The sequence below is a fragment of the Zootermopsis nevadensis genome, unplaced genomic scaffold, assembly GCF_977971745.1.
Source record: "Zootermopsis nevadensis isolate Lab colony 2312 unplaced genomic scaffold, Znev_1.0 Znev_ptg000021l, whole genome shotgun sequence".
Lineage (NCBI taxonomy): Eukaryota > Metazoa > Arthropoda > Insecta > Blattodea > Termopsidae > Zootermopsis > Zootermopsis nevadensis.
In genome coordinates this window covers 21,109,445-21,135,836 of record NW_028259153.1, presented here as the reverse complement: position 1 = coordinate 21,135,836, position 26,392 = coordinate 21,109,445, and the positions used below count along the sequence as shown (strand labels likewise).

The 26,392-nt window shown below is 40.9% G+C and overlaps 1 protein-coding gene across 5 annotated transcripts in view; it reads left to right on the top strand.

Annotated features, from left to right (window-relative positions):
• Positions 1–26,392, top strand: part of LOC110830104 (nose resistant to fluoxetine protein 6) — a 133,481-nt gene that overhangs the window by 77,487 nt on the left and 29,602 nt on the right. The gene's annotated exons all lie outside the window — the stretch shown is intronic.

Genomic DNA, 26,392 nt, shown 5'->3' with positions numbered 1-26,392 from the left:
GGTCGCAAGTACTCAGGTATGGTGTACTGTGATTTATAAATTGTGTTCCGTGATACCCCCATGAAGCCTCAGGGATTTCGCAAATGTCTCGAGCGGCACATTCCATAACCAACCCCTGTGTATTGTACTACTTTTTAGTGGTGACCACTGGTCCACTGTTGAAATTGCTCTCTGGATGAAGCACTTACGGGGGTGGTACGTTGTCACCAGTTCCGACATCCTTTGGCTGTCCGAAACAACCCTTAAAATCTCTATTTATTCTCACCCCCCTTTAAAGTTTAGTGGCAATTATATGTACCACATGTATGTATTGGTTTTCGTATGATTCTCGCAGCGTTAACCGTTTGATGTTTGTAATGGTGAAGTTTTGTGTTTTCTTCGCGGTACGGGCTGAATCTTTAAATGTTTTTTTTTTTTTTTTGATAAACATTGGTTTCAAAGCGCTAATGAACTCGATCTCACCCACTGCTCAGTTTGATAACACCCGCTAGATATCGTCTGTTTCCAGTAATTGTTCCTTAAGCTGACGTGCGGGGCGAAGTGTCATTTATAAGTTTCAAAAAAATATATGATTGCTCCTGTACTATCGCTGCCGGAAGTGGAGACCCTTCAAACCAGGGGTCATCGGGTGTTGCGCAGAACGGTCCTTGGGTTCACCCAGCGGTGACCCACTGGACGGAGCTTATACATGATCTCGTACCCCAATCTATTTCAAGGAAGTCGTGGTTGCCTTCGGACTGCGCGTTCTTCGCAGGGAAACGTAATATTCCGATGATCGTGCCCCCCCCCCCCCCCCCCCCCCCAAAGGAGATCATATTTTGTGGGTCCGAGAGTCATTTTATTTTCGTGGCATTTGGCTTAAAAAGGGGGACTCTTTTGCCAGAGTCACAGCGGTGTTACATTTGCGTCTTGTTTTGAAAGAATTCCGTAAATAAAGTTTTTAATTTATTTGTTTTAAATATGTTTACAGTGCAGTTGAATTGACTTCCAACCATTTTATGATTTTGTGCGCGCTGAAATGAACAGCGCTTCCTAAAATGGGACAAAGATCTTTTTTTGGGGGGGTTACGAGGGGAAGCAAATATTTATGCAGACTGTGGCAACTGATCTGGGTCTTGGTTGTGTCACAGTTTATTTTCGCGTAGAGAACAAGCTCGCTCATTCATCACGGCTTCGAATTTCCAGAAAAACGTTATCAGGAGATTTGTTTTCTTTCTTCAAAACCGTTATAACTGTGTGTTTATTTCTCCGAATTTCATTTCCTGTTTGCTCTCCTTATCCACTCTCTTCATCATTTCTATCCTTCGCGCCATATTTGTTTTCCGAACACAATGATATGTTGGTTGTCATATCCTGCCTGTAGTCAGGATGTGTTGGGTTGGAGCTCAGTTCCCGAAATGGGCTTCGTCTTAAGATTAAATAAACCACTTCACATCACAGTTGCCCTAAGCACAGCGCCGTCGAGGCATGTGGGGGAGGGGTTTTGAGGCGAAGCTGCACTCATTTTACGAAGGCAGTAGATTGAGGTGAACTTCTGTTGAATCGTGTTGCTATCACCAGGGGAAAATAGAGTGCCCCCTATTTTGAAATCGAAAATCTGGCAATCCTATTTACATAAAATATACAAAGCTCTCTCAACTTTGCTATTGTCAGGAGACCGTACGTAAATCCTTACCCGGAGGACCGAACAAAAAGTTGCCACCTCTCAGTGTTCTGCATCTGTTCGTTGCTGCGATAATGACCTTTCGCTCGTTGCCTTCCGATTGGTTCGTTCCCTCTACCCTGAGCTGTGAGTCTGGATTTTCCCGCGTCTCTTCAATAGGTTGGCGACGCACAAAGAACAGATCATCCCACTGCCACCAATTCCAGCGATATCTCTCTCTCTCGACAGAGAAGACAGAACGTGTAAGTAAGTAAACTTATAGGAAAGTCGCGTCTGGCTCTTGAAATCACACGGAAAGTGTAAACATTGTGACTTAACCTGTGACCTCTCTGCGTCAGCGCGGTGGTCCAACTGCAGAACTGTATGACGGGCATTTGGTTCAGTTGAACCCGAGGCTACTCGCTCGGGATGCTGCGACGTGGACCTTGCTGGCCGCCATTGTGCAGATCCACCCTGAGTTTCAGCTTCGACTTGGTTTCTATAGTAACGCGTAACAAAGCCGTTTGTTTCTTCTTATGTTGTTAATTGTAGTAGTTTAGAGCAGAAATGAACGGTGTTTTGTGAACAAGATAAGTCGTCTGTAACATGGAAAGGGTTAAACAACACTGTGACGTATTAATTAGGTTTGAACTTTGTAGTTTCGTATTTTTTGTGCGATGATGCAAGATTCTTGTGGATCGTGAACTTGCTCTTGTGATGACGGTAATGAACATTCCATGAAATGTGGGGAATTTCTTGAACAGTTCAGTCACTGAAATTCTCTTGTGAGTTGGTGGCCAAATTTGTTCCCGCTGCTGCCCAACGGAAATTCTGTACCATTTGATTGATTGATTGGTTGGACATTTAGATGGTCGGACGCCATTTCGTCAGTCTGTGGGTAGGCGGGCAACGAAGCCCTGGACCTTTTGATGTCAGTTCTAGTTCAAGCGAGGGCAGCAGTTAGGATTGTTTGAGGGCAAATCTCTGACCTTGAAGATGGACAGGGTCGCGACGAAACATGTGAGATTTGTCTCAGCGAGATATATCAGGCACAGGGGTGTCCAGTGTTTAATGTTTAAAATTTTATTTGGAGTAGATTACACTTTATGTGAAGTACAATTTATTATGGTGCATCTTTGGGAAATGGATCGGAGCAGAGTTATTGAATGGGAAATCGATTACAGCTTAATTTAAGGGCCTATAATGTGCAGGGTAAATGTCCTCTCCCCTACAGGAAATAAATTTCATGTTAAATATTTTATAAGAGCTGTCATGGACTCTTTAACATATTCGTTTGATTCAAGTTGACAGCCCTGATGGAAAGGTCGATTTGTCATATTTTCGCACTCGCCCCAAAACCAGATGAACAGAAAATGCCTAGTAGCACAGCCTCCGTGAAATATAAAACACTATTTTCTACTCCTGCCTTATGGAGCTCATCCTGTCCCACACTTCGCCACAGACACTGGAATGTCCATGTAACATTGGCACAACTAGCCGCTTCTAGAATGTTATTACGTCACAGTTCCTCGCTCTAATTAATTGTTCCGCGAATCGTTTTATTGCTCAGAACTCGTGGAAGACTTGTTTATGTTGGACAAGTTAATGTAAGCAGCTATACCCGGTCTGTCCGCAACAAATGATTTCGGTTTGAAGCCCCGTCCTCACGTCACATCAAAATATGTCTACCTTAACTTTAAATAATTCTACGTCTGGACCACATTATCTGTTTATTTCTCAGAATAAACAGCGATTATTTCCTTAATCAGCGTTAACAAGTTGATCTTTGTAATGGTGAAGAGCTGTGTTTTCTTTGCGGTACGGACTGAATTCGTAAATATTATTTAGACGAGCGTAGGCTTCAAAGGGTTAACCAGTCGATCTTTGTAATGGTGAAGTGAAGTGTTTTCTTCGCGGTACGGACTGAATTCGTAAATTTTATTTACGCAAGCTTCGAATTCAAAACATGAACTATTTTAAAAGCCGATTGCCAAAGAATAACCCACTTTCTTTATGGAACCCGAAGGTTCATCTCCGTGTTCACAAAAGCCCGCCACCGGACTCTATTCTGAGCCAGCTGCATCCAGTTGAAATAATTGTTTTTTAGCACCCCACGTGTTGATTGACCATTGGACGATCACCTTGTTACTTACTACGCTTTAGCACGCCTTTGGGGCATCTGTTTTTCCGTCCCGGCAAATAGTGATGAAGTAACCGCTTTAATAAACACATGTGGACCAAGTGTTGGGGGGGGGATGTACAGTCACTGCAGACTTTTATGGAAGTCTGAATATTATTTCGTTTGTTGGTAGTCCGAAGCTGATGGATAAAGCTTACTTACAAAAATGTTACCGTAAGCCACGGTGGTGTAGCGGTTAGAACGCTGGCCTCGTAATCCTGGGGTCTCGGATTCGATTCCCGGCGGTGCCCGAATTTATAACTTGTGTTGTGCATTGCCGTGGTCTAGGCAACACGGAGTTTTCCTCCGTGGCATCCCAACAATTACTCCATTCACACACAGAAGAAGGCAATGGCAAACCACTTCTGGATCATCTGCCAAGAACGTATATGAACAGGTCCCAGTCCGAGAAAAGGATGGAAGGATCCTGTTCATATGGACCTGTCGTCAGACAGAACACTAAATAAAAATAAGCTGATTGCTGTTTGACGTACTTTTAAAAACAGATTTACATAAGTTATTTTTCTCATTTGGTTAAAAAGTTGACAGACAAGAAGAAGGCCTGCGTTCTTGACTCGCTGAAGAACCATTCAATTTTCCCTGATCCCGAAAACCAGTTTCTATGATCTCGCCTGTACTTCGGCACAAAAAGTTATTTGCATTTTGCGTTCTGGTGTTAGAATATTTTGGAAACGGGCGCTTTGTTCGAACGGAATCCCATTGTGGAAGGTAGTGAGCAGAACGTTCATTTTAATATTCAGATGTGCGGGCATTAAAATGAAAGGGACAGACAGACAGACAGACAGACACGTGCCATGTGACGTCACTCACAGATCAGCCCAGTTTGCGATACGCGTGGAATCTGACGTACAATCGTCATGGTAGACTAAACATGTCTGGTTGGCTGTGACGATGCGTTGAAACACCATTATTTTTTTCTAAATTAATACAGAATAGTTGTGCCGCTGTAGCTCTGTTGATTCAGTCCTCGGGTAAGCCCACAGATGAGTATTGAACGATTTGATACGAAGGCATGATGATGACCTTTGAACTTTGCGAATTCGGCCAGTCACGTGAGGTATTCTCTGGTATTGCCCTTCGTGTGGGCGGGGAGTATGACGGTATTTCTGAGCCATGGGTTTCAAGGTCACTTTTGTGTTTTGAAATGCGTCTAGATCTTCACGTTAAGTGTCATTTGTCGACACCCGATTTTAACCAAAAGTGGGACACGAACCAAATTTTTTAAATAGGATTTTTATTTGCTAAGTTTCGAGTGTTTAAGGATTAATTTTGCACTTAATTACATAGCACGTGAAATTACCATCGAACTTTAAAGTTTTTTTTTTTTTCTATTAAATTAAATTTGTGAGCTGTTGAGAGATTCGATTTTCAGTTGTTTGTGATCTTTTTAGCTTGTCGTAGTGAAATCCTCTATCCGACAACTGGCAAAATCTATTCAAACTGGTTTGATTGCGATTTGAAGCAGTTCTCGAGGCGGGATTTATGAATAGTTTTAACGTCTTGAGTCATGCTACTCGAAGGTTCAGTGTTCGAGCTGCTCGTATGTGGAACACAATTGACGGTGCAAGAGAGCGTTTGACGTGAGGACGCGCGAAACATGACGGAGATGGACGACTGTATTAATACAGTGTAATTTCATCTCGACACCTGCGAATTAAGATTACTTTGTCCTGGATCGTGTCCAATGGCGAGATTTATCCACGAATACGTCATATCACGTACGTGTGCAGTGTTTGCTTTAGAAACGTGCACTGTGTGTCGTGTTTTACGACAACATTCGACCGAGAATCTTTCGAGTCCCTCACTGTGTATAAACATAAAGATTAGCTCTGATTTTACATTCAGAGGGGAGTTTAATTGTGTTGTGTGTTGTCGATCGGGGTACTGAGGAGGATATTTCTGCATGAGACAGGACAGCTACGAAGATTAAAATGCTAAACTTCGTCTTTACATCTCACCAGACATTTTTAGAGCACGCATGGGAGAGATGACAAACACAGCATTTCAGTCGGAAAACATTAAGGGCAAGCTCATCACGGGGACATAAGCGCGTTGTTTACAACTGTTTAATTTCGTATTAATTTAATTTCCAATTCTCTTACTGTGCTGTGGTACGAGGGATTCACAGTGGAGTGCGTATACATCTGAATTATGAAACAGTTTGGTAAGAAAGGCAAAATGATTCGTGGTGGAAAATTTGGGGTGGAGGGGGGGGGGGGCGTGGCGTGGTGGTGATGAAGCATTTGATGATGAGATTAATGAAGTTGGAGGAAGGGGAAGGCTGGACTACCCAGCACGACAAAGTCGGACGCTGTTCTCAGATTTGATCTGCACATCCATCAACAATTTTTGTGTAGACAAACATGATCGTTTTAGGTGACGTAATTTGGATAAATGTGGGTATGGGAGTTGGGAGGAAACAGCTCTGATCAATTGTGAGCTGTGTTTTTCTTCTCTCTCTTTAATCAAGCACATGGTTCTGTTAGAGAAGGAATAAATGGTTTGTATAGAAACAGCGCTGAACAGACTGTTTTTGTTTTTTTATTGATAAAAACGTCAGAGTCTCGGGTTTCGCACTGCCGATTTTAATCACAAATTGTTCGAGTTATGTAGTTAAGTGAGAAGAAGAAGCCATCTTTTAACAATTGTCCCATGGTTTTGTCGGGAAAAAATGTTATGATACATCACGCACAAAATTTCTCGTTTATTCTGGCTGTAAGGATTGAAACTTTGTAGCGCCATGTAGTCTGGTAGGAGTTTACCGACGTTGCAGAGGTCATCACCCTGATGATGGAGGCAGCAAGAACCTCCGAAACGTCGGCAAACTTTTTCAGACTTGGGAGGTCGTTCCAAGAGACGGGAGTACAGATTGATGTACGAGGAGAAATGAATCTCTTGTCGCGTAAGGGCGCCCCTTCACTAGCCGTATTGAACGTGGAAATGACGTCATTTGAACATCTGTTATCCGTGACCAGAAATGAACCGTGAAAATTGAACGTCAGTGGGATGATGCACAGCTGAACTATTGCTACAGCCTGCCGTTTTCAGGGAGGGACCCAAGACCATTTATCAGCCCTGCACAGCCATACGTTTGATACAGCATCGTTCAATAAAATACGTTTAATTTTTTTGTTGTTGTAAAAACCAGCCGCATTGTATAACACAAAGATATAAATTGAGATCGTCTGTACTTTGTTTGTACTGAGAGCGAAATATACACAGCTTGAAGGTCGTCTGTCCGTCCGTCCGCAAAATTCAGTTTTCAGTTTTTATTTTTGGTGTGTATCAATGTCTGTGAGCTGGAGGACGGGGTTCATTCCCCTCCCACGGGGCTGGCATTAAATTATATTGCAATATCGATTGTTATTTGTTTCATACAGTGTTACCATTCGTTTGTTTCCCTAAATTTATCTGAGAAGGAATATTATTAATGCCAAAAGGAAAATTATTTACGATTGTCTGCAATGTAATTGATGGCGCTGTCTGCAAATCAAATTATACAGCATCAGAATGATATGATTAGTGACTTTGAAAGAATTTTTTACCTGGATGGATTGGAGAAAAACGCTGAAACTATTTCAGGATAGCCGGTCTCCGTGCCGAGGTTTGAACCTGGGACCTTCCGTATGCTAAGCTCAGCAGAAGCTTTCGGCAAATGGAGATTGATTAGAATAGATCATGTGACCGTCGATAAATTATCCAGATTTTCTGGCTTGTGTTTTCGATCGTAAGTACATGGTGCGAAAACTACGCAACATAAGTTTATCGTACAAATAGGTGAAATCTGGACGAGCCACTCACTTGCTCCTGTCTGACAGACTTTTTTGACACCCTGTATCCGCACAGATGATGCAGTGACAAGATGCTTATTGTGTTGGCTCATCATGAGAAAATTAAATGAGGCTATTACATATGACGTCTGGGGAAGTGGTTTAGTGTGCGTGCGTTTCGTTTCAGAGAATCGTCATTAGTTGTGTAGTCCAGTTAAGCTGTTCTGTCGACAGAGGTCAGTACGTGGTATTCATATTAGTGGTCTGACTCAAACAGTCAGCTTCGTTTCGTTTTACGTTTTTCGTTTGTCAAGAGTTTATATACGTCTCGTATTTGTTAACCAGTTTTTTACGAACGCGTGTGTTGGAGAGCAGACGGAATTTGGAATGTATTTTTCTCGTTTCTGTCTGTGTTGTCAATTTCATCTTCTGGGGGGCTGTGGTTTTAGTTCGGACAGTTTACCGATAGAGGCTCTTGTAGTGTTTGTGTGGCTGTGTATCGTTTCCGTGAGATGAGTTTCCATTGGTTTACAATGGGGTGTGTTCTCGTGGATTCCAATAATGTGGATGTTTACAAAACCACCCTCACAACAAACACGTGTCGATGTGAGTTTTGTGAACACTGGAGCTGATTTTACTGCCATGTCAGTAATTCATACGAACTCTCTTCAGTCTGTGAGAATATATTCGGCGTTTGGCTATTTAGTGTTCTGTCTGACGACAGGTCCATATGAACAGGATCCTTCCATCCTTTTCTCGGACTGGGACCTGTTCATATACGTTCTTGGCAGATGATCCAGAAGTGGTTTGCCATTGCCTTCTTCTGTGTGTGAATGGAGTAATTGTTGGGATGCCACGGAGGAAAACTCCGTGTTGCCTAGACCACGGCCTTGCCCAACACAATTAATTTTACGTGCCCGTTTAAGCAATGAAATCCTGTGGCAGTTTATTTAAAAATGCGACTGGATTAGTGATTCTGATTATAACAACGTACAAAATACATCGCTAAGATCTCCCGATCCAGAGAACATGTTCAATGCAGGTGTTTTAGTCTGTAGCGTCCATGAAGAAGTGGAATTTCTCCTGGGTTAAGGTACTTAAGTTCCTTCAATATGCAAGTTGCCCGCCTTTCTTAATACGTAACACAAAATTAGGGGCGACATCTTTATGGAAGTTTATTTTATCTGAGAGGAGGAGGAGGTTTGTCATGTAGCCTATACAGAGCTTCCCGGAGTCGAGAGTGACGTCAACCAAATAGGAGATGGCAGCACAGTGTAAGTGGTTCTAATTAGGCACTAATGGAGGTGAGTACCGCACAAGACGGAACGAAAATGTCTTTTTCCTCGCACTGCTAAGGTGAAGCCCCCGAGAACAGTAAATGCAGAAATTGGATAAAACGTTAGTTATTAACGTCGTTTTCAAGGGGGAGGGGGGGTTAATAGTTTATGGGCCCATGGTTCGTTCTCAGAAATGTCTGTGATCACATGGAATAAGTGCGAAATATGGGCTACTGAATAATTCCTCCTCCTTCCAGTTCCAAAGCAACACGTCATGAAGGCGTATTGAGGAATGGAGGTGAAGCTCAACCTATTCTTATTCTTGTTACTGCTTGGAGATGAGCGGCCAATTTCAAGCTGTGGCCGTTTTGACACCGGAGAAAGAGCCACTGTTATCCATTGGACGTTGTAAGAATTCCAACAAAATATTCCGAGCCTTTTGTGCGATGGAGTTTTAGAATTTTCGCAAGAGATTTATTCTGTTTCCATGGTTACGTTTCTCTTTGAATTGCGGTCTCATTTAAGTGTGTCAAAGTAAATAGTACTTTTTCTGTAATAGTTCTACAGGTTAAAGCTAATACTGTAAACACACGGTTGAATGAGTTCTAGAAACGACGAACCATAAATGGACCTTTTAGTTATAAATATCTTTTACGAAGCGGATTAAATTTGAGTTTAAAAACCGATGTTCTTTTGTGTGAAACCGTGAAGTGAGTGACGTTTCTGTTGTTAATTACCGTTTTTCAAGATCATAAATTATAATCTGTACTGAAGTAACTCCTTTCAGCCTGGTGGTAATTATGCGCACCACTTGCTTTAAAATTCAATAACTGCTGTATTTATGGGCTGCGTATGATTCTAAAAATGAACCGATTATTTTCTTAAACTTCGTTTACCAAGGTTGTAATGGTGCAGTGTACAGGTATAAAAATTAACGCTGTTTCATACACACCCACGTGTAATTGAATCCTCTGACATCGCCCGTGAGACTGTTCAAGGTCACCCTGGTTGCTAGGCCGATGCGTACGTCAGTTGCGCAGAAGCTGTGTATCGGAATTAAATAAATTCGAATGGAAATTATTGCGCTCCGTTTGACAGAAATATCAAGTAGACTTAGGCAGAGGACGTGAGTGTTTAGATAAAAGCAAGTTTTATTATTGTTTAAGTTGAGCCATGTTCCTTACGTTCCCTTGTCATTCTCGCGTCCGGTGTTTCCATCTGACGACTGGACGGAGAACTGATAAGGGCTTGTGGGGAGTGACGTCATCATTTCGCCCTTTGTCACAGAAATGATTGTTGTAGACAGATATTTTCTGCTGTACAAAGAAGGGTCGGAAAACCGAGTGTTGTTAATCGTATGAAGAGTTTGTACCCGAGATTGGAGGTTATCACGGCGGGGTCAGATGTCGATGTTGGTCTTTTCAGGTTGTAACCCCGCGTGGAATTATAGGTGGATATAGTTGTTTCGCTGGAACATTATGCTTCCATCTTCAGGGCTAAAGTGATGTTGGAAGTGCATAGTGTATATTCCAACAGAGGGACTAAGCTGGGGAATTGGCCAACCAGAGGCGAGAGATGTTCCAGGAATCGGAGGAATTCTGGATCGGGATACGAGAGGAGTGGTAGTCATCGAAACAGGTGTTAGTTCCGTGTTATGTGTTTTCTTCGTACGTTCAGGTAACAGCGGTATTTTTGGTTGAGAAAGAAGTGTTGTTTGTTGGAATAGTTTTTACTGCAATATTACGTTGTAATCACAAGATCCATACAAGAATACTTACCCTGCGCAGATCCGACATCTTCCCGGTAAGTTCTGCGCAGAGATGGGTAATTGCATGGACTCAGGGAGTTGAATGAAGGCCTGAGGTCATAGTGACCATTTCGCCGTCATGTTCATTCTTACAGATTTGAATGTGAGGGTTTAGTTGTATTGCAGTTCAAAACTATGCCCCCCCCCCCCGCCCCCGCCTCCAACCCATGAGCAGATGTTCCCGGTCCCATGTTCCGCCACTGAGATCCACTGATGGCCGTCTTTTTTGAATTCGCAGAGAAATATTGTTTGTGGATAGAAATGTTCTCAGGATTACACTTTTCTTGTAATTTCGGTAATCGTGATTTTCCAACTTCTCCAAAAACGAACAGAAAAATATAATAAATATGTAGCCCAAAATTGTGGACTCTTTTGTAAAATTATAAAACTAACATCAGTCCCGAAAGACACTTTAAATTTGGCAGGTAGCCTGATTTATTTGGTTTTTCGTTGTCATTGCTATGTGTGACGTAATAATTGTTTTATTATTGTTAAAAATTATTGTTTTAGATGAGCAGATGATAGCATTATCTGACATCACATTGTTTAGTAATGTTTTTTCACTAGGAAATATTGTTACAAAGCGCCACACTGTCCAGTTGGCGTATCTTTGTACTATTTATGATTGGAAAGATGCAGATAAAAATTACATAACTTTCGTTGTTTATTGTTGACTGGATTCACAGTAAGAATAAAATGCAGATGGATTTTAGTTTCTATTGTTGTGGAAAACGGGCAGAAAGTAACAATACTTGTTCCTTCTCACATTTGTGTCAACCGAGGCCCTCGACTTGGACGGAACATTCACTCAGTTGGAAGGTTCTAGACATGCCACAAAGATGGCAGTGCGTCGTTTTAAGATCGATATATCGACTTAGCTAAACTTCACAGTGTGCGAGCGCTGTGTAGTAAAAGTTTTCAAAACTTTTTCGTTTGCAGGTGTACCATAGAATGTTAACACCGAACTTTTCTGAAACACTTATTTTTTTTTTGTTCGCTTTTGAATAAGATACGATTAAGTGTGTGCAGAAGATAATTCAATAAATCCATAATGGACTGCGATGATATATTACCCGGTTTTACTCGTTAATGTATTTTGTGAAGGCATTTTATCCGTGGTAATGGGGCTTTATTGAACACACTTATTCACCAGTGTAAAAGACATTCTCGTTACTTGTTCATAGCTGTCATTATAAAAGCCACGACATCGGATTCTATCGTGGGCCAATGCACAAATTCGCTGTCTGGTTTTCGAATACATATTTTACGTTAGTCCCGCAAGACTTTGCTGGGATAATATCTCGGTATCTCGCCATCCTTTCTCTCCAGTTAATCGTACACCATCATTAAATAATCAAATTTACCCTCGACCACGTTTTGTGTGTGAAACATTTGCCATGTTTCGTCGTGTATACTTGGAAATATGAGTTTCTCTTTGCTTTCCAAAATATTTAATTCCACAACTACCATCGTCCCCACACCATTTTTCCCTGTTTTTTTCATGTTATCTGGGTTCTTGACAGGTCTCTACAATGGCTGTAATTTCATCAAGTTGGTACTGCTCACTGCTGTATGTGATATTGCTACTAATATGATTAGTCCTGCCTGCCATCATTGTAGGAGAGACCGAGTGCGCGCTTTATTGGGAATCCATTGTTTCATTAGTTTCGCCTGGTGCTGGTCATTTGTCATTCAGTCGTAAGGAGCCTCTCTCCCCCCCCCCCCCCCACATTTCAGTGAGCGAAACAAGTGGTAATTATTATTGGCTTGTCTTTCTTTACAACCCAGCGAGCTAAAATGCCAGAGGAGCAGAATATCTAATTAAGCATTTCTCTTAATATTTTTAAACGAAAGCGAACCGCGCCTCGAACAGTAATTATAAAAATAATGCCGATAACAACTTTTTGTCATTGAAACTCCGGGAATGTTTAAATTTCCCCTCTCGTGCTTTAAATAAACCGACGTCCTGTCTGGATTTGTACTTCTGAGGCACTAGATTTGAGTCACGGAATGATTATCTGCTGGTGTGACTTGGATTTTTCGTGATTTTTCTCTGGTCATCTGTTAAATTTAATGACCGTAACAAAAAAGAAACCTTTCTCTTGATCAAATTTGAACATTACGTGACGTTGTATAACCTCTACACTTGATACAGCGTTTGTTAAACAACAACTAATGATCTGTGAACTGTGAAAAGTACTGGATGATAAATTGTGACACGGTAGTAGAATTGTTAAATAAAACTTTTTTTCTCTGGAATTTATTTTTTAACAAAAATGCGTCTGTCTGGTGATGGTAAGCTGACGAAATTTGAAACCTGCAGGTAAAGATTTTCAATTTTTTTTTTGTTTATTTTAAGTATTCCTTTACAGTTTCTCGTTTGGTAAAAAAGAATTCTCTTTTGTTACGTAACGGAAAGGTTTGTTACGGAAGTCACAAAATCCCACGACTTGTCGCTGCATTACAACCTTTTCAACAGTTCTATTGTAATTCTGTAAACCAAGTTTCGTATTTACAATAATTTTTAGAGTCGGTGGTTTTTGATCGTGTATTTGAAGGTTTTGCAATGTGACCGTGTAAACCAGGTTTTGCAGCATCTGGTATCTTGTCTTGAGAAACGAAATCCGCACTAATGTGGTGTGCCAAAGACGTGTGTTCTCGCGTGTGCTGGGTTTGAGGGTATAAAGCGTTGGCCGGGGGGGTTCCCTGAAATGGCTGCAACACCACCACACACAATGAAATAGTTTGAAAATCACTGAATTGTAAATAGATTCTGCGAACAGGAGGATAGAAGGGCCTTGGCTAATTGATGGTTCACTTTAAACATTAATCCGGTCTCCACATCAGCAGCGGATCAGATTCAAGGGAGCTCGTTGAACTTCTCAACTCGCTTCAGATGGAAAATTACTTCTCACTGCAATGCATAATGGAAACTCTGGTTCGAGTGCAGACTAGAGGAAATGCTTTTCTTACCAATTTTAAACAGATGGATTGAAAATTGTACGCCTTGAGACACTTCATTTGTCTGCTTTGGCCGTGTTTCTTGCTTAATAATGTCCATTACAAATCTTTGTTAAGTGGGATCTGAGGTTCTCACGGCGACTCCCCTTTTGGGACGTTGGAGACCAACGATAAATCTAAAATCACAGCAGCTGAGATGAAAAACATTTGATACACAGCAAAATATACACCGAGGATGTCGTATCCGCGAGGAAGTACGATTTGTAATAATATTACCTTACAGCAAATAACGTTGCATTAAAATTTTATAATTAATGATTCTGATGATCTTTTAGGATTTCTCTCTCTCGATATTTTGGGTTCTGGCCCCATATGGTCAAGGAGATGCACGGTAACGTTTCGGAGAAACATAATGTTTCCATCTTCAGAGACGTGGGTAGTAGATTTCTCATAACGTCGGTATCTGCCTACCACTGCAGACTGTGTTTTTATGTTTCGTATAATTCCCCAAATAAATAGTGATTATTTACCTTCTCTTGTCAGGCTAACCAATTGATTTTTGTTATGGAGACGTATTTTCTTTGAGGTATGGGTTGAATTTTTAAATTATTTGTAGAATTTTTTGCTCGGAATGAGGGTACGTGTTAAGTGCTGTGTTTTTCTTTGGAAAACGGTTTACTGCTGGAAAAGACAAAGTTTATTTCTTGAATCTGTGACGTAGGAGAAGATGACAAGACAGAACATGTCACACGAACGTGTCTTCAGGATTCCCCGTTCCCCCCCTCGACTGTGAACTTCGTCTCAGTGCATCTCGTGACAGACGCTTGGGACATCGGTAAGTACCCCAGAAACACATTTGTCATTTTCTCCGCAGTGCATTCAGGGATGAGCAAAATGTGGCCTGCTAAACTGAACGGGCCGTGTCCGGCCACGAATGTACTGAACGGATTCTCATTTGCAGTTGTGGAATTCTGGGTCGAAACGTGACGAGTGGATATATTTTTTTGTTTTCTCGTCTTATATGAATCTCGAATAGAAGTTCGTTGCTTTTTTCCAGGTACGACGTTCCATTCACAAAATTCTTGTACGACACACACACAGCGTAGATATGAAATCTTAAGATCTACAGCTTCTATTTGTACCATTTCTTAATAAAATGAATCTCCTACGACATTAGTTTACATTTGTCTTTCAGACAGTGTTTTTTTTGTTTGTTTTTTGTTTTTTTGCAAAACTAAACCTAATTTTGCTGTCGTGTGGTTGGCACCCCTTTGTATTCGAGAGGTCCAGGGTTCAAATCTCGGCCCTGAAATCTGTTATCGTGGCAGGTTTCTCGTGTTTTCGCCTGTCCATCCTAAAAATGCAGGATACTATCTTAAATTTGGCCACGACCACTTCCTTCCATATCCTTTGCAATTTAGTATCCAGTAATTATACCATTTGACGCCATATTGTTTGAGATACTGGAGCGTAGTTATATAAGCCACAAATAAATAAATAAATTAATTAATTAATTAAACGAACACAAATACCAATGAAATTAATATACCAAGTATAAATGGACGTATTTGGAAAGTAATGTCTTGTGGTGGTTAAGAGTAGATTGTTAATTCCTCTTACACCTCAGCATTTCGTTATTTCACCTTTGTTCTCCCACAAAGCAGGCGTAATCAGTTTAAGTAACCATGGACACAGTTTGTGCCCCTATTGCACGAACTTGCCCCATCTTTCGCTGTTCTCTGGATAGCCGTTAAAGCGTGTTAGTATCGACTTGGTTTCTATGGCAACGCACTCTAATTGTCACTCCACTTGCATCCCCCCCACCCCCCTCGTCCGTCCGTCCGTCCGTCCGTGCCCTGAAAAATTCATCCGAACTCCGTCTCTGTAAGTGAGGAGATGCGTCTCTTCTGCGCTGAAAAAGCAACCCTTTGGATTACAGTCTGATCCGAAATCACATTATGACAGAGTAAACGCACGAGTGTCTCAAGGGGGGGGGGGGGGGGGGGTTCGTTTTTTTTTTACTTTTGTGCAGGTTTTATGGATTCTGATAACACTGGGAACAAGTACACGAAAGCTTAGCATCTTATAAGAGGATGAAACGAAATTCAGAATGCAGATAATGCTCTACAATTAATTATTAGCATTGTGTGACCCGTCAAAATTTACGGGATTCAACCTCCCTTTCGTGTCGAAAGAAAATAAAGTTTATTGCACCATTATTTTTTTTTTGCAAACCGCGATGAAAGTAAATTTCGTGTCGAAACATCTTCAGGGTGCCCGAAGCCAGATTCATGCCGAACGCATGAAAACAAAACCGACCTTCTGAAACCATACTCCCACCAATCTGTTCATGATGGGAACCCAGGTGCTCCAACATTCTACTGACGAACACTGTAGAGTATAATGTGGGATCAACCCCCTGATGATGGAAGCAGAAAACATCTCCGAAACGTTGGCAACCTTCTACCATACAACGCGGCCCAACGTCTCTGGAAAGTCTTCTCAAAACGAAGATATCACATTTCGATAATTTTTCTAACTTCGGCTGTAGATGGGGCTTGGTCGTAGGCTTTATCCCCGTCACCCACTGGATAAGGGACTGGATGCGTCCCAGAGGAATCCCCGTCAACGAACTGAACAATCCCGGCTTTATGAAGACGTTAACGAAGTGGAATTTGGTTCTGTCCGTCCGTACTTCGTATGTGTCCCGAACTGATGAACAGGATCGCATTTTCATTTGGACTGGGTGTCCACAAAACCCCAGTGTAACTGAACGCGTCAGTTCTACAACCAGATAAGTCATTCATTAAATTTTAAAGTTTTTTTTTTATGGTTTCCAATAGAGAAAAATAAGTAGCAACCGACATGTCGATGCTACAATGGCGTAAGTCCCTTTCCTGAAACATACACCAAATGACTGCTCTGGGATTTTGCGATGTCTGCTGGAAATTAACCGACGTTTCGGAGGTGATTATTTTCTCGGTTACCAGCGCGATCTCATCAGAACTTAGCTCGTTCTTGCACCCAGGCCGTCAGTGATTCTTCCTTTTATACGGAGATCAGACTGTACTCAGTAAGTTTTCTCAGACCCGACTTAACCATTCAGTAATGTCCCTTGTGTCTGCCACGTTCATCCGCCGTCAGATTGACTGTGCTGACAGGGTGTTCGCTGACATGACATACTGGTTTGGGTTTTCTGTAAGCCGCTCATGCACGTAATAGTGCGTGCGCTACAGTTAATTTAGGAATGCCACTTGGTTGCCACGGAATGCGCTCCGCCATGTCTGACCCCCTCCAAATGACCTCTTAAGTAAACCTCATAGCTGTCCCACTGTTTACTATTTTTATGGTGATGGGAAGGCGTCTCGTAAATTGTTGCAATAATATGGCCGCGTGAGGTTCGTAACGCGATAAGCTTGTATTGGTTTCTTACAGTTCTCGCAAAATAAAATGCAACATGTAGAACATCGTTTTAGAAGCCTGTTTAAATCCTACGCGGAAAGATTTCTTTCGCATCTGCGTCACCTGTCCACTTCCATTCTCATTCTTTTCAACGTAGAAAACGGAAAATATCAGCTGTGCTACGTACTACGTTATTTCTAAGTCTTCTTTGCCCGTGTTAGATGAACATCTAAGAGCTACCTAATGGTATTGGTACTCTAAAACCAGAATACTCTGCCATCTGACGTCAATACTGAGAACTTACGTACACACAGGTGATCTTAGATGGCAGATTCAAACCGTGTTTTTTTTTATTACACAATGGAGAATTCATTTTATTTTAAAAACAGCTTTTTATGTCTTCAGTGATAACATTCATAAATGTCCTTAAGAACATGTCTTATTCAGCATGTTAAGATTACTGAAAACAAGAATTGTAACACAGAACAAGTTTTTTAATCACATACATTTAATATTACTAATAAACATTTTATATCTGAATTTTTTGGGTTCTCCCAAGAATGAAAACAATTACCCTGTTTCTCTGGGTTGTGTCGCCGTGTAGTCTCGGAGGTATTTATTGCCTCCATCTTCAGGAACCCAGAACAACGTAATTAATCACATACTATGGCTTGGAAATGCCAACTGCATGACGCAGCTACAAACAATTAGAATTAACGGCGGTGTTTTGGAGGGATATTCATGAGGAATATCGCTTTGAATTTTTGAGACAGACGACTGCTGCAGTTTCCTTGGAGCTGACTGTAGTCCGATATTTGCTAGGCCTCAATCAAGCGAAACAACCTGGTCGCCATGACGTCGGTTTAAAACCAACATCAAACTGAATTACCCCCAACCTCTGCAGACCGTAGCAGCGCGTGTCCTGCAGTCTGAGGATGTCAGCGTGTAGGCGCTTGCAATTTAACAGGTTTGTTGGTTATCGAATGTTGAACTGCACGACGCGTGGCGTGGATGGAAGCTTTCATGGCGCACTTTGTTTCGGGTATGCATGCACACAGTCTGAAGCTCGTCGTAATAACTTATTCGGTCCGTACCTCAAAGAAAACACAGGACTTCACCATTACGAAGATCAGCTGGTTAACGCTGTTTAAGGAAATAATCGCTGTTTACACTGAGAATCCTACGAAACACGTAAATATAAAGATGCTCAGTTACTAGTACTTAAAGCAGGTGGTATATATGCTTACCACTTGGTTTGAAGGGGCAGTGATTGTCGTTATAGGTCAAGGACCGGCCATAACCTCACCTTAAACTTCCCATGCTCTGAGACTGGATGTATCTTCTGCAAAGTTAGCCATTTTCAGTTTCCTACAAACGTAATTAATAAGGTAACATGAAAATAAAATAATTTAATTTTACATTATGGTTTTCTTGAGGCTGGCATCCTGTACAATTCTAATCTGAAGATGCAGGCAGCAGGGTCTTGTGAAAAAACATGTTACAATCTTGAAGTATCGTTGTGTAAAAGAGTAGGAGAGCAGAATGTAAATTTTTGTCGCCGTCAAAACCTCAAATCTCAAACAAAAGAATGTATTTTCTTCTTAATGATGATCTGTGCGTGTGAAGGGATGAAGGTACGAGGAGCGGGTGCTCCTCCAGGTCGTGGTCGCTGAAATATCTCGCGCGAGATCGCAACAGGATTTTCACCCGATATAAGGCGACGTTACCAGGAAGCGAGCCCGATAAATACTTAAGAGCTCTAGGGTTATTGGTTTAAGTTGGCCAAGTCTGGGCAAACCCCTGCATAGTTTGCTTTCCGCGTCTCACAGATGATAATGGCCGAATTTCTTAAGACCGGCGGCGCATTGGAGGAGGTCGGAAGTGAGACGATCGTGTTTCTTGTATGGTCTAGTTATCGATTTACAATTAAAATTATTTAATGCCTTTGTACGCTGTATACTGATCCCTAAACTGCAAATCAAATATGGCTGCCGCGTTTCGTCTGGGCGCAAAATGGGATTATGTCTGACGTCATTTCTCAGTGCCTGCTCCCAGTGATGGAGATCGATGAATGACCTCAAACTCAATTGAACAGCAGAGAAGGATGCATCACACACAGTCCGTCCCGAGCGATGTGACGTAATTTCAGGTAGTAAGTACCACGAACTTTGCCCTGAGGAAGTGTTGGAAAAATTTGGAAGAAAAAGAAATTCCGGTTAGCCGACGCGTGTGCCGAGATTTTAACCCGCCAACTCGTCTTAACACACGGCCTTGTGTTTTTTTGCTTGTCTCAGCGGTGATAATAAAGAACGCCTCACAAATTCATTTTATTTAGCAGAACTGAGGTTTCTTCCTCCCACCGCCCACCCCCCAGACGCTGACAAACCCCTCTGAAATGTCTTTCCTTCTGCATTATAATGTCGGACGAAAAGGTCACTTCCAGAAAGGTCAAATCTAACAGCATTCGCCTTTTACATAAATTGAAGCCGCACTGCAGCCCAACCTTTAACGCATCGGGGGGGAGCGGTTTGTATCCTAAATTGATATTTTTCGTCTGTTTCTTTGAGAACGTAGACCGAACTCCTGTGTGCCCGCTGCCAATTTGCATATCCCAGTAAACGTGCTGTTACTTTCGTCCAGATACACGTATTGTTATTATTATTTCATATATTACAGTGCTTACTGGTAGAATTATTTTCGACAGATTTGATTAATCAATTATAATTAACTTTTTGGACAATAGTGGTTTTTGAGTAGCTAATAATACGCTCCACACCGCGGTTATAATGGCGTGGATCGAATTTAGAAGTCTCGTTTTGTGAAAATCGTCATGTTAAAATTTTATTGGGATTAAGACAGGTGAAATTTGTACTGTGTTTCGTGTCCCTTGGCCCAGACATTGGTCATTCGTCGCAGGTACAAAATGTCTGGTGGATAGTTGGTCACTAAGTCACGTTTCGGCACGCTTACGTTAGGTAACTTAAAGCTCGGTTACGTTTTGCTACTTTGCAATACGTTAGATGAAGTTACGACAGGATAGGTTAGGTTGTTTAGTGGATTTTTTAGGTTGGGTAATGTATGGAAAATTTTTGTTATGTTTTTGACACATGGCCACAATTCGTCACGCCCTTACACTACGTCACTCTTTTTCACGCTTTGTAAAAATTGGTCACGTTTCGACACTTCTGGTCACATCTTGTCACGCTTTTAAAATCTTCGTCGTATTTTAACACTTAATGGTGACCTCTCGTCACGCCTTTATAGCAGGTCACGCTGGTTCACTTTTGGTCACGCTTTGTAAATATTCGTCACGTTTCGTCACATTTGGTGATCCCTTGTCACGAAATGAACGCAGGTCACGCTTAGTCACGCTTGGGCACGAGTGATTTTCGGCACGCTTATATTAAGTTACGTACGGATCTATTAATTTTTGTTACTTTGCAGCAAGTTAGATGAGGTTACGACAGGTTGGGTTAGGTTAGGTTATGTTAGGTTAGGTTAAGACTGTTTAGTGGATTTTGTTGTTAGGTAACATTTTTGTGACGTTTTGACACTTATGGCCACACCTCGTCACGCCGTTACAGAACGTCACGCTTTCAAAGGAGGTCACGTTTAGTCACGCTTTGTCACTAAAATATATAATTGAAGATATTGGAGTGGACAGCAGCGGAGGTAGTGATGAATCGAGTGATGTCAGAAAGCGATGCTCTGAGAGGAGTGGAAGAATTGGATGAGGACCGAAGGGTTGTCCAGAAGATAAAATTATCTAATACTCTCTGCAGTGTTAATTTTCTAGTTATGTGTAGTGTGGTGGAAACGACTTTCCTGTGTTACGTACCGTGGTGATATTTTATTTGGACTGTACTGTACGCGGCCTGCTGCCATCCCTTCCAGGAATCTTCTGGTAAGTGACTCGCTCCGCGGTTCCAATTCACAAAGTTCAGCGGCCAAAAACGCTGGAACGCAATATACAACAGTGCATCGTAGTTCATTGAATGTCCGTGGATTTGGAGGAGCGTCTTTGTCCACGCGTGTCATATTTAAGTTTCATAAACTCTGAAACGTTTATGAGAAATTAGATGATAGTGGTTTTTAGATTGAACATGCGAATAAGCTTATACACAAAGAGACACAACCTCCATATTACACGTTGAGTGGATGCATTTTATGTAAAGAACGCACAAAATTGAAAAGTCTTGCTGGATGTGTTCGTTTTGGAAGGAAAATGTTCTTTAATCCCATCTTTAATTTACTTGAAAGTTCGGCCTGTGTTTTTTTTACGCCTGATGGTTTTAATTTGATAGGAGTAGAAGCAAACATTGTTTCGGAACTGATCAGGTATGCAAATTAATATACAGTTTCCATATTGGTAAAATATCCAATCGAAAATCCCGTGTCATTTACTTTTAACCAAGTTAACAAAATGGGATTCAGTACAAACTAACCATTTCTGTGACTGATTGGATAAAAAGGTCTCGTCCGCGTGGTCAGAAAGGATTAGTGTTTAGTGTTACGTTGGTGTCGTCTTGTTCGTGATGTAGTTTTTCAGTTTCCAGATTTTTCTTGGAAAGAATTGCATCGTCAGTCCAGGTTTTTAAAACCTCTGCTTATCGGCTCAGGGAACATAATCGTTTTGTACTATTTTCCATGGAGATTTTGTCTAGATTTTTTAGATATTTCGTGAGTAAACGAATGCATTAACTCTACGTTAGGTAAAATGTACTCTGCGGATCTAAGATATCTTTATGCAGACGAAATATAAGAAGGGAAGAGATTGCTATACGAAACAATTTATTTCCCGTTGAATTTCCACGGGCCTCTCCGCTTGTCTGCTCTAATACTTAAGTTATGTGTTAGAACAGTGGCGTAACCTGTTACTTTCTCTTTCGGTATATATTTGTTACTTTTTATATAGGCTTTCCTTCTATTCTTCCTCCGTATTTTTCGTTTCTTTCTTTCATACGATGCTCTAAGTACGGACGTGCTGTGTCCATCTGGAGTGTATACACGCTGAAGGCGACGCGACTCGTAACTTACTTGAAAAAAATCGAGGCCGTTCCCCGTGAATTTTAACGCGTGGATGTGCGATACCTTTCGAGTTCACGTACTGGATTTAATTAGCAATTTCCATTCATAGCCTGGAATCCGATCACGGAGTCAAACTTCTGCATTTAACATTCTCCCTTCTGCTTTACGTGTAGTATTTTCAAATCAACTTAGCATAAGAAGAAAGATTTTGTGGTGGTGTTGATGATAATGCAGATTAAACATCTGTCTGTTTTGTAGACTCGTGTTTAAAAATCATATTTTTATTTGAATGATTTTTTCTTAGGCTATTTAAACCCCTTTAAAGGGCAGCTCTTAATACCGCGCATAGGCTGAATATCATATTTGGTTTAGTGTGTTTATGTGGCGTGTAATCTAAAATTTGCGTATGGACGTTCTAAAATACAGACAGCTGTATTCTGACGATTATTCCAAATATTTTGACTGAGGTTTGCGTGATACTAAATTACACGGGCAGGGTTTTGCTCATTTGCATGAAACACTTGGTTGTTATTATTATTGGTGTTTAAGGAAATTCGAAAATAACTCAACTGTTGTTATGAAATAGCCTATTGATGATAACGGATAAATTATTTAAGGTTCTTCGGTTTTGACGAATTCGTGAATAAATGGTTTTTCATTTTAATATTTGGGATTTCCAAGGACCGTTTCACTTCTAGCTGCTAAGATCTGTGGCACACGAATGGCTGTACGTAGTTTGTTGGCTGCTACTGAGCCGAGATAAATCTTACGCCCGATATGGACTTTTGATCTATTAATTCCACGCACCCTTGAGCCTCTCTCATTCCCTATCTTGAAGTCCGGAGGCCGTGCGAACAGAAATATTTTTGAAAATATTTTAATAGCCCCAGAAGCGAGGTCTGTATGAAATGAAAACTAATTTTCGCGCAGGTCTAAAGTGTTGGAAGTACCACAGCACTCGAGAGAGAGAGAACCATTAAGTATAAGTACCATGGTCGTGAACAGGCTTGGGGTTTCAGCTACACCGGTAAAATGTTGCAGTAATTGCGTAATAAGCGAGGTTAGAACCGGCGGAACTGGTTTACTTGCGTGCTTCCACAACATCGGCTGTTTACGTCAGTCTTCGTGTTCTTGCGGGGGGAATCGATCCTGAGACGGTCACCTTATCTAAATAATATTTAAGAATTCAGTCCGTACCGCGAAGAAAACACAACACTTCACCATTACGAAGATCAACTGGTTAACGCCGTTTAAGGAAATAATCGCGGTTTATTTCGAGAATCATAGTTCGTCTAAATATTACGTATTTAAGAATTCAGTCCGTACCGCGAAGAAAACACAACTCTTCACCATTACGAAGATCAACTGGTTAACGCCGTTTAAGGAAATAATCGCGGTTTATTCCGAGAATCATAGTTCGTCTGAATTATATTTAAGAATTCAGTCCGTACCGCGAAGAAAACACAACACTTCACCATTACGCAGATCAACTGGTTAACGCCGTTTAAGGAAATAATCGCGGTTTATTTCGAGAATCATAGTTCGTCTAAATATTACGTATTTAAGAATTCAGTCCGTACCGCGAAGAAAACACAACTCTTCACCATTACGAAGATCAACTGGTTAACGCCGTTTAAGGAAATAATCGCGGTTTATTCCGAGAATCTTAGTTCGTCTGAATTATATTTAAGATTTCAGTCCGTACCGCGAAGAAAACACAACTCTTCACCATTACGAAGATCAACTGGTTAACGCTGTTTAAAGAAATAATTAGCTGTTTATTGTGAGAATCATACGGAACATAATTACAAAATTCTCAGTTATTGATTGTTGAAGCAGGTGGTACATATAGTTACCAAAGTTCTTTTAAGGGTTAAAACATTGGTTTAATTTAATTATGTCTATCGTGCTGGCTTTGCGTCGAGACTTCTCGTACACGAAGCCAAAAAAATATATGCACGTATATTCCCAGGGTTTCGTCTCAAAATTTCGTTTGTTTCCTGGCGTTCCTTTTCTTGGCTTATATCTCCTGCCCTTTTTATGTACGTAGGAAACAATGCACGGATGAATCTGATGGCACTAATTAGCTAATTAATGTTCTACGAAGAAGCACACTTGAACCCAGTAGACTTTTCTTTCCCGTTTATTGTAAAGTTAATGTTCGTACAGTAGAAGAAACTTACCAGTGTATTTTCGCCTTACGCGTGTCATTTGTCTCCTGATACAGTGACGTAAATTAATATTATGGACACTAACCGATTTTCGTGAAATATGGTATGAATAACATACCACTACAGTGAACCCTACACTTAAACGCTGTAATCAGCTGTACCAACATCCCTACTACCACTTTAGCCCTGAAGAAGGAAAATGTTTGTTTATGCGAAACGTTGGTATGACCCTACGAGTCTACACGGCGCCACAACCCAGAACAACGTCATGAAAGTTTTCACCTGGCATCTGTATCGCGTTCTGTTCCTCTGCTGTTTAATTCACGTTTAGTTGGGTATGGCCTGACATCTAGTGAAGGGATCATGTATTATGTACGCTGCGTTGCAGTGATCGTTACGCGTTTTAGCCGTCTACTGGTAGATGGCAGAACCATCTGCGTGGAACGCGAGAGGCATTTTTTAGCGCTGGCCGGGAAGTCTGAAAAATATAATTGAAATCTCGTGACAGAATGTGAAAGTAATTTATAAAACAACACCCATTGAAGATGGGAATGAATTGCACTGACATTTTTACACGCGCCCGGAGAAACGAATCGAGTATTCAGATCTTCATTAACACAGGGAAATTTTAAGTGACACCTGAATCGGACCATGAGACATGTGGACAAGGACATATTTAATTAGCTGTACCTGGGAAGCTGCAGAGATATTATCTTCGTTAGGACTTTCAAGATTTCAGTGCAGCCGGATTGCTAGTATCCATTTCGAAACGAGGAAGGCCTGCCAATGTTTCACTTGCATTTTGTTAATGTTAAATCTCTACCAAGCAAATTGTCGACTGGTTAAAACTTCTATACTAACGAAGTAAGTATGACAACTATTAAGTAAATAAATTAATAAATAATTAAATAAGGCTATCAACATAATTTGAATTATACAAATTTATTATAAAGTAAAATTATCCAGTACATAACATCCACCAATGATTCGATTATAATCAGGCGGTTAAATACACAGTGATTAACCATGCTACTCTTTGTTACAAAGTAATTATTTTAATGACACTATTATGGATCGAGTACATTTGGAATGAGGCGGTATATTTCCATATTATGCGTCAAAAATTACACAGTAAAAAAAAGTTGATGGTTTAAATAAGGATAATAACGGACATCCAAACTTTGGTTAAGTTATAAAATTAACGTTAGTTAAAATTAGTCAGCATTAACATTTATTTAGATGAAGTTTATATTTAAATAGTGTGCGTAGTTGATATATTTTCAGATAAAACATTGCAGATGACTTCAGGGTTATAGCTCCGTTGTACAAGTTTACCGACGTTTCAGAGGTGCATACTGAGCGATGGCGCGTGTTCAAGGGTATGTGTATATAATTAGTCTTGCTAGAAAGGTGAAAGTTTGAAGGACACTCAGTGTGGAGAGAGCGCTCGAGTCTTGGCCTGCTGTCAAAACACTACTAATTCGTAGTAAATCAATTATATATTTAAGATATAAGAAAATGTCACACGGAGACGCACCGCGGTGGAAATACGTGAGGTCGCCATTAGACGCCGTTAGAAATCTCTGATCTCGTCGTGGTGAAACCAGTTTTTTCCGTGTGTACAGAAATTCAAATTCACTGACTCATGAATGAGCAGTCTACGCAGATTTTAGAAAATCGCTGTACAGTTCTTCGCACGGACTCACCCCTAGAAAATAAACCCGTCTGGAAAGTTTTTACTTCAAAAAATGTCTCCCTGTCGTGTGCCGTAATGTCCTTCCAGATCCTTACTTGACAGTATCTCCTCGCTGCTGACGTTCGCAGGCTACCACAGTGGTACGTTATTCACGAGCCGTCATTACTGAAGTATTTCGTAGTCTTCCTCAGTCATTCCATTCAAATATAATATATTGAAATAGACAACGACCATTCCATCTAATTTCTTTGAAATTCACATTGAGTTTATGAACATAATGGTCTTTGGCATTAGCCCTTCGAAGCACCAATATAAAATTTAAGAATCGAGTCCGTACCGCAAAGAAAACACAGCCCTTCACCGTTACAAAGATCAACTGGTTAACGATGTTTAAGAAAATAATCGCTGTTTATAACAAAAATCATACGAAACACACAA